Source organism: Molossus molossus, unplaced genomic scaffold (genome assembly GCF_014108415.1).
Source record: "Molossus molossus isolate mMolMol1 unplaced genomic scaffold, mMolMol1.p scaffold_m16_p_2, whole genome shotgun sequence".
Taxonomy (NCBI): Eukaryota; Metazoa; Chordata; class Mammalia; order Chiroptera; family Molossidae; genus Molossus; species Molossus molossus.
This window is the reverse complement of record NW_023425355.1, coordinates 136,349,496-136,356,818: the sequence shown is the minus strand read 5'-3', so window position 1 is coordinate 136,356,818 and position 7,323 is coordinate 136,349,496. Positions and strand designations below refer to the sequence as shown.

General features: G+C 51.7%; 1 protein-coding gene across 3 annotated transcripts in view; it reads left to right on the top strand.

The window, feature by feature from the left end:
- Window positions 1-481: 481 nt before the first annotated feature.
- The window catches only part of RAI2 (retinoic acid induced 2), a 63,338-nt gene continuing 56,496 nt past the window's right edge, over window positions 482-7,323 (top strand). For 2 of the 3 annotated variants that reach the window (XM_036271229.1, XM_036271227.1), the window contains exon 1: window positions 482-680. The gene's annotated coding sequence lies outside the window, so the exon portion shown is untranslated. Of the gene's footprint in view, window positions 681-892; window positions 1,301-7,323 lie in introns of those variants that run through there. The other variant, XM_036271228.1, reaches the window with a different exon arrangement.

The following is a 7,323-nucleotide window of genomic DNA, read 5'->3' as shown; positions in this document are numbered from 1 at the left end:
TTATGTCCGTGGACTAATTTTGTCTTTAATAATCTCACACCTTGTGAGAAGGATCTTCGACATGTATCACAATTGGCATTTTAGACGGTGATCTTTTTAGGCCCTTCCCACTTCTCCCACCTTCATCAGTCAGCCACTTCCTCCCTCCTAGGCTGTTCCCTTTCCTCTCCATCCTGGGGTCTGGAATGGTCCCTAGCCTGCCAGGAGGCGGCAGGGTCCCCACTCCGCCAGCTCTCCCTGGCGTCCCACCCCCACCCCGGGTCCCGCGTGCCCGTTCCTGCTGCCAGCCCGCGCCACCCACAACCATGCCCTCCCCGTGGGCGAGATCACCTGTCCCTCCTCTGCCTCCTCTACCGCCTCTTCGGGTACCCTTTCGCCCCCCTCCTGCTCCCCCTCCTCCGCCACCTCCCCCAAGCCCTCCCCTTCCCCGCCTCCTCCCACCCCTTGGTGTATATAGTAAAGCCTGGGCGCCGCACGCAGTCACACACTCGCCCGGACAGAGGCGCACACACGCTCACGCACAACCGGCGGCGGCAGCGACAGCAGCTCGGTGACAGCGGCGACGGCAGCTCCCACCGCTACGCACTCCCTTCAGGAGGCCAGCGGCGAGGCCAGACCGGAGAATTCCCATACCCGGGACCACCCCGCGGCTTCCTGGAGGCGGCGGCTGCGATTGAGAGGTAGTGGCCGCGGCGCCCCCGTGCGGGCCGGGTCCCCCCCGCCCCCCGACCCCCGCCCCCCACACCCTCCCCGTGCGGACCTGCCACGGAACGCAGGGGGCGCGCCGGACTGGGAGCGCCTGGCGGGGCCCGGCGCCTGGGGAGGGGCCTGCTCGCGGGGGCAGGACGGCGCCCTGAAGCCCGGGCCAGCGGGAAGGACCGGGCGGGGCGGGGACGCAGGCAGAGGCCGCTACCGGTGCGGCGTCTCCGGGCCCCGCTCCCGCTCCCACTCCCGCTCCTGGCGCCGCGCACTTGCCAGCGGGGCCGGGGACGGCCCGGGAGGCGGCGCCGGCCAGTGGGGCGGGGGCCCCGAAGTGGGTTTCGGTCCGCCACCGGCGCTGGCACCGGGCGCAGAGGGTGGCGCGCGGCGGACTCCGCGCCTGGGCACCGCACGGGGCCGCTTCTGGCTCTGCCACTGTGCCCTGGCCGGGAAAACCCGGCGCCTTCCAGGCCCTTCGAAAGATGGATTCTGTTGACGTATCTGGCGGCCCTGGCGAGCTGGGTGGAAAGTTGGGTTTTGCCAGATCGCGCTGGGCTCGCCTTTGTGACGCTTGGCCAGCCCCGCATCCTTTCGGAGCCGGGTGAGTGTGTGTCGGCGCGCCGGGAGCCCTCTACCCCCCCCTCCCCAATGCTCAGATTCGGGGTGGCCGGCACTGGCTCGGGCTTTCTGCCATGTTAGGCACCGAGCAGCGTTCTCGCTGCATTTTTGCGTGCGTTTTCGCGGTGCCTTTTGCTGCGCAGAGAGTTATTGCTTCTCGCCGCGTTGGCTTTTTCGGGGTTGGGGTTGTGCTCTGTGTGTTTGCTTGTTTGCCGTTTAAAGCCCGACTATTGTTCCGGATAAGCTCCGCCTGGGTGGGGAAATGGCATCCCACCACAGTTGCCGGCGAGGGGTAGAAATGTTGCCAAACAGCTGCTGCTTTGTGTTTCCCTATCAGAAGTCCCTGGAGTAGGTTTGGGGCACAGCGGATGGATGGAGAGAGGGACTGGGCACGGAGGAAGAAGGTGGCTTTGGAGGAGCGAATTGTCACCCACCCGGTGGCACGCAGGCAGCCTCCTTTTCTGCCTGCCAAACTTTTATGAATATTCCTTTTGTGGCACGGGGAAGCGTAATGAATTCAACCCAGTTTTCCAGGGGAAAGCAACCCGGCTTTAACAATGGTTTGAGAACTTAATCAATGAGAAAGGCAGGGGGAGAAGGGGGAGGCGCTGACACCATATCGGGGATGTGGCTGCTTCTTGCAGAGTCAGGTGAGGGAGAGGTGGGCAGGGCAGGGCGCAGCGCGGGGTGGCCGCATTCAAGGAACTGTCCATAGCTCCTACCTGTGCCCTCGGGAGCCACCCTCCGTCGTGCCCTCACCTCACCGTCTGCCCAGAACTAGGCGACCGGACGTGAGGGGCAGCTTGCGGCGGCTCGCGGGTCGGCCCCCCTCATCTGGCGTTTTTTAAGGATGTGTAAATATTTTGCTGAGGATAAGTGACATCAACAGAATGATATTCCGCAGAGCCCGGGTGTGCAGCGATGATAAATAGATACGACCAAACAAAGTTTTGATAACCGCGGATTCTCATGGCTCACTCTGTTCATTTGGGTCTTTGTTTTTGTTGGTTTAGCATTCCCTCTCATCCTCTGGTGTGATCCCTTTATTTAGCTGATTCTTGGAAGCTTCTCTTTAGAACAGAGAGAAAAGGAGCCAGCAGGGAGAAAACAATTTTTAGCCTTGCATGCATAGGGCAAGGTTTGCTGTGCTTTTTTCCCAGGGAATCTTTTCCACCGTTTTCTGGATGCCTCCCTCCTTTTGAGTCATCAGAATCGTTTGTTGGTTGACCAAGAGACTTATGATAACTTTGAAAGTGCCTAGTGGTGTGCCTTTGTTACAATAGAGGGGTGGCAGTGTGGGGGGAAGACAGTGGGGAGGCTAGTGGATGGGAGCCACTCACTAGAGCAGCATTATGTCCTCACCCAGTTTTGTCCTTATCGTTTCTTATCAAAGGGGAATATGGTAAGCTGTGCCACCTTCAGAACCTGGAGGTGGACTGGAAAGCACAGATTCATAAGCCTGGTGACATCCCAATTTCTCTGCCCCTTAGAAGCCCACCACCAAACCCACACCCACCTTGCCTCTCCTCCCCCAGACACAATATCTTCTGAATGGGCACTTGCATCTCATCCTGACAGGTGCCCACTAGAGGCATTCACAAGGTGCCAGGGCACTGTTGAGCCAAGTCAGACTGGAACTTAGGGTACTGGCTACTTTGGTACCAGCACCAATCAGCTATGGGAGGGTGTCCTTTATAATGCAAAGAAGCCCCAGACCTCCAGCAGCGAGGCTCCGCCCAGGAAAAAGAGAAAACAGCTTATCTCAGGATTAAAAGAGAAAACAGCTTTCCAGGTGATGCCAGTTGCCAATATGAGAACTTGGTTGGTGGGCAGTTGGGTAAGAACTGTAAAATAAAAAGTCTTGCAGCCAGAAAACAGAGCCTCTGACACAGGGCCTCTGAAAGGCAAAGAAAGGAAAAGAAAAGGATGGGAGGTGTGTGACCAGGTGTTGTTGGGAGTGCTATAGCACCTGGAGACAGATATAGCACTAGTTACAGTGACTCGAAAACTGGGTAGAACTGGCCTCCCTCAATCCATTGGACCCAGAACTGAGGTATTCTGAATGTGGAGATATTCACATACAGTGTGCTGTGACTCTCCAGTCAGAAAATGCCAAGTTTTTGTTCTCTGGCTCCTTCCCTAACCTTAGATTTGAGGGAGGAGGGTAGTAGAGGGAAATAAATTGGGGGAAGAATTGACATTTGTTGTTGCCCTGTCTGTGAAACACTTCACATGTGGGAATCCATGATGTGGCAGAGGCATTATTTTACAGATAAGGAATCTGTGGTTCAGAGAAATTTCCAGTCTCATGTCTGATTCCAGGCTTTAGTGATTATGATTTAAAGGGGCCACATGTCCCTCTACCCCTCCCCCAAGTCTCTTATTTATTTCTCCCAAAGGCCAGTGATGCAGCCCAGCCACCAAGGGCATATATGCCAAGTTCATAGACCCCAAATAGTCCCTGACTAATTAAGGTGGAAAGACTGTGTTTTTTGTTTTGTTTTGTTTTGTTTTTGTTTTTGTTTTTGTTTGTTTTGCATACCCAACACCCAATTGTTGCTTAATAAGTGAGAGTTGAGTAACTAAATGATGGAACTGGTAGAGTGAATGGTGTTGGGGAGGGAGCTCTGAGTCATTGTCAAGGGGGACATAGCAGGGAGAAATCTTGAGCTACGAATGTTTGGTTGGGAACTCTGAGTTCCTGCTGTCTTGCCTGGAGTAGTCCACATGAGACAGGCAATAGTATTCCCACCTTGTGGATGAGGAAACTGAGGCTGAGACACGTTAAGTAACTAGCCCAAGGCCCATAGTAGGATCAAAGGGTGGGTAGGTATTTCTGACTCTTAACTGTCTCAGATAAATAAACTCTAAAAATGAGTTGACTGGGCCCTGGCCAGTTTGGCTCAGCCATTAAAACGTCAGCCCTCGGTCCAGAAAGACCTGGGTTCGGTTCTTGTAAGGGCACGTACCTCGGTTGCAGTTTGTCCCCGGCCCCGGTTGGGGTTGTGCGGGAGGCAGCCACTTGACGTGTCCCTTTCACGCGATGTCTCTCTCTCTCTCCCTCCCTCCCACTTTATCTGAACAAAAATGGAAAAATGTCCTCGGGTAAGAAAAAAAAAAAATGAGGCAGACGGGATGGGGGGGAGGGTGTCTAGGGGGAAAAAGGAGAAACATCTGTAACAAAAATAAATTAAAAATTGAAAAAAAATGAGGTGGAGTCCTGCTATGCAGATGCATTGTCAAAGCTAGTCCCTTAGCCCCCTTCTAACCAGATGGCAGCCTTAACCCCATAGAAATTCTGGAGTCGTTGGGAGAGCAAGGATTTGAATCCGTATAGGAGGTGTTTTTGACTCTGCTGCCTCCGTTAACAGAATCTAAGGGAGACCTCAGAAAATGAGGGTCTAGAGGGGAGAGGGAGATGACTAATTGCACTCTCCCCTGCACAAAAGCCTGTGTGGGATTCTGAATTAAGCTTGATTTAGGGATCAGGGTGACATCCTTGCTATAGAGTTGGCAGCTCTTGTCTTTGGAGAACGCCTCTGATTATCACGTCTCCCACCTGATTGTCTGCCCAGATGCCCATCATCTCATTCTTTACAAACTCAAGGTGTTTCCTCCTCCGAGGCTCACAATTTTTGATGAGCCCCTTGATTCTACCTCTCTCGTGTGTTCTGATGGCCACTGATGAGGTGATTTTGGTGGCCGCGTTAGTACTTCTGTATTTCTCACATGACCCTCCTTCTCTCTCCAGCCAAGAACACACACACACACACAAACACACATGCACGCTTAGACACAGGCATACGCACATAATTTGATCATGTTTCTGTATCTGCTTCACTAAATTAGATTGCAAACCCAGAATTGTTATTGAAAGAACGTGCTTGACTTTGTTAATCTTCTGTCCCATCCCTACCTTAAGCAGATCGGAAGAGCTAAGATGGAGGCGGCCTAACCAGCAGATGCCAGATGTCTTGAAAAATGACCATACTCACTATGCAGTCATGAGCGCTGGGCCTTCCTTTAAAGCCCATTTTAGTCTCTACTTAGAAGTAGGACTGGGGGCTCCTAGAACATCATGGTCCTTGATCACAATCCTTGCAGTTTCCATTTATGCTGTAATTTTTTAAAGATTTCTTTAAATTGATTTTTAGAAAGAGAGGAAGGGAGAGAGAGAGAGACATCGATGCGAGAGTGAAACATTCACCAGCTGCCTCCTGTGTACCCCTACCAAGAACTGAACTAACAGCTCAGGCATGTGCCCTGACCAGGAATCGAACCAGCAACCTTTCGGTGCACAGGACAACACCTAGCCAACTGAAGCACACTGGCCAGGGCTCTGCTGTAATTCTTAGCTCGAATAATTCTATAGTCCACCCTGCTCTCACCTGTCACTCTTCTTCCCACAGCTGGTTTGGTCTGTCAGCACAGCACTATCTAATTAAACTTTCTATGGTGATGGAAATGTTCTATATCTGCACTGTCCTATACAGTAGCCACTAGTCAGATGTGGCTATTGAGCAGTTGAACGGTGACTAGTCCAAAGTAGGATGAACTATAAGGATAATATATGTGTGGGATTTCTATGATTTAGTACAAAAAAAGTGATGCAGAATAGCTTATTAATCATGTTTATATTGATTATATGGTAAAATGATAATACTTTGAATATATTGTTTAAATAAGCCATAGTATTAAATTTAATGTCACTTATTTCTTTTAATTTTTTCAATATGCCTGCTAGAAACTTTAAAATTACATGTATAATTCTACTACACAACACTGCTCTAGAGCAAACTAACTACCAAACTGTGCCTTTAGCTTCACAGCACTTCCAGATGTTTTGAGGGAGAACATAAACCCTCTCCATCTCCATGGCAGATGGGAGACATGGGGCTGACGCAGTAGCCACAACAGCCTGTCATCAGACAACTTAGATTTTTGGTAGCTAAGGTGCCATTGTTGGGGGGACCCCATCAAGCCTACCCATGAGCATGTTTCCTTGGTCAAGTTCAGTTAGGAATGTGGGCTCCTGAAACTTAATGGAGATGGGAGAGCAAGGCAGGGGTAGGAGGCAGGGCTGGCTCCTACAAAGTGGCCCTTTTCCTTCCCCCAGGCCCCTATCCTTGTCCATGGGAGAGTTGTCTCCTGCCTGCGCGACTGATTTCCTTGACACTTGATCTAGATATCCTTTCCAGGGATTTGTGCTTGAAGAATAGTGTCCCAAGTATACGCCTTAACACTGAGAGTGAGTTATTTGGGGCTGGGGCCAATCTTAAAGAAGAGAAAGGAGAAAAGGGGACACACATAGTCATCTCCTGACAGCTGAATGAAAACAAGAGCAAGGAAATAAATACAGTTTCTGTGAGAGAGAGAGAGAGAATAAATACAAGGAAGCCCAAGTTCACGCATCGTGGTGGCAAAGATAAGGAAACCTGACCAAGGGACAGTTCAAGTGGGGTAGCAATGGTATTGTGATCTTCCTGGGCCCTTCCCTGGGCACTGGGCATTGCCCAAGTAGACAGAAAAGAGCTGGAAGAATGAACTTGGGGCTGTGGTGATTTATAGGTCAGGCGCCTGTGGTTCTGGCTCCTAAGGGGGCTGCCCCCACAGGGGACCCTTGGCTGACCTCCTTCAGCTCCTCGGAAGGAACTGGTTTTGTTTCCCATGGCAGACGCAGACTGTTTACTGGAGCACAGGAAGAATCCGACGTTCTGGCGAAAAATAATTCATTAACAGCCAGGGTATTACCAGTTCCCTGGAAAAGCTCCTCCAGCTGCACTGTAGCAACTGTTCTTTTTCAGCAGCAGAATCAGGCCTTGCTGGCAGCCAAGACTGGGTGTATTTGGGTGTTTTGTTTTTGTTTTTTTTGCCTTTGTGTGTATGGCCACTTTGGCTGTATAATTCAGAGAAAGGAACAGTGTCCTGGAAGGGTCGAAATGGCATAGCTGCTAGCCATTCTTTCCTACATGGTTTAAGCCTGGAAGCTCCAGGTTAACTCTAGGT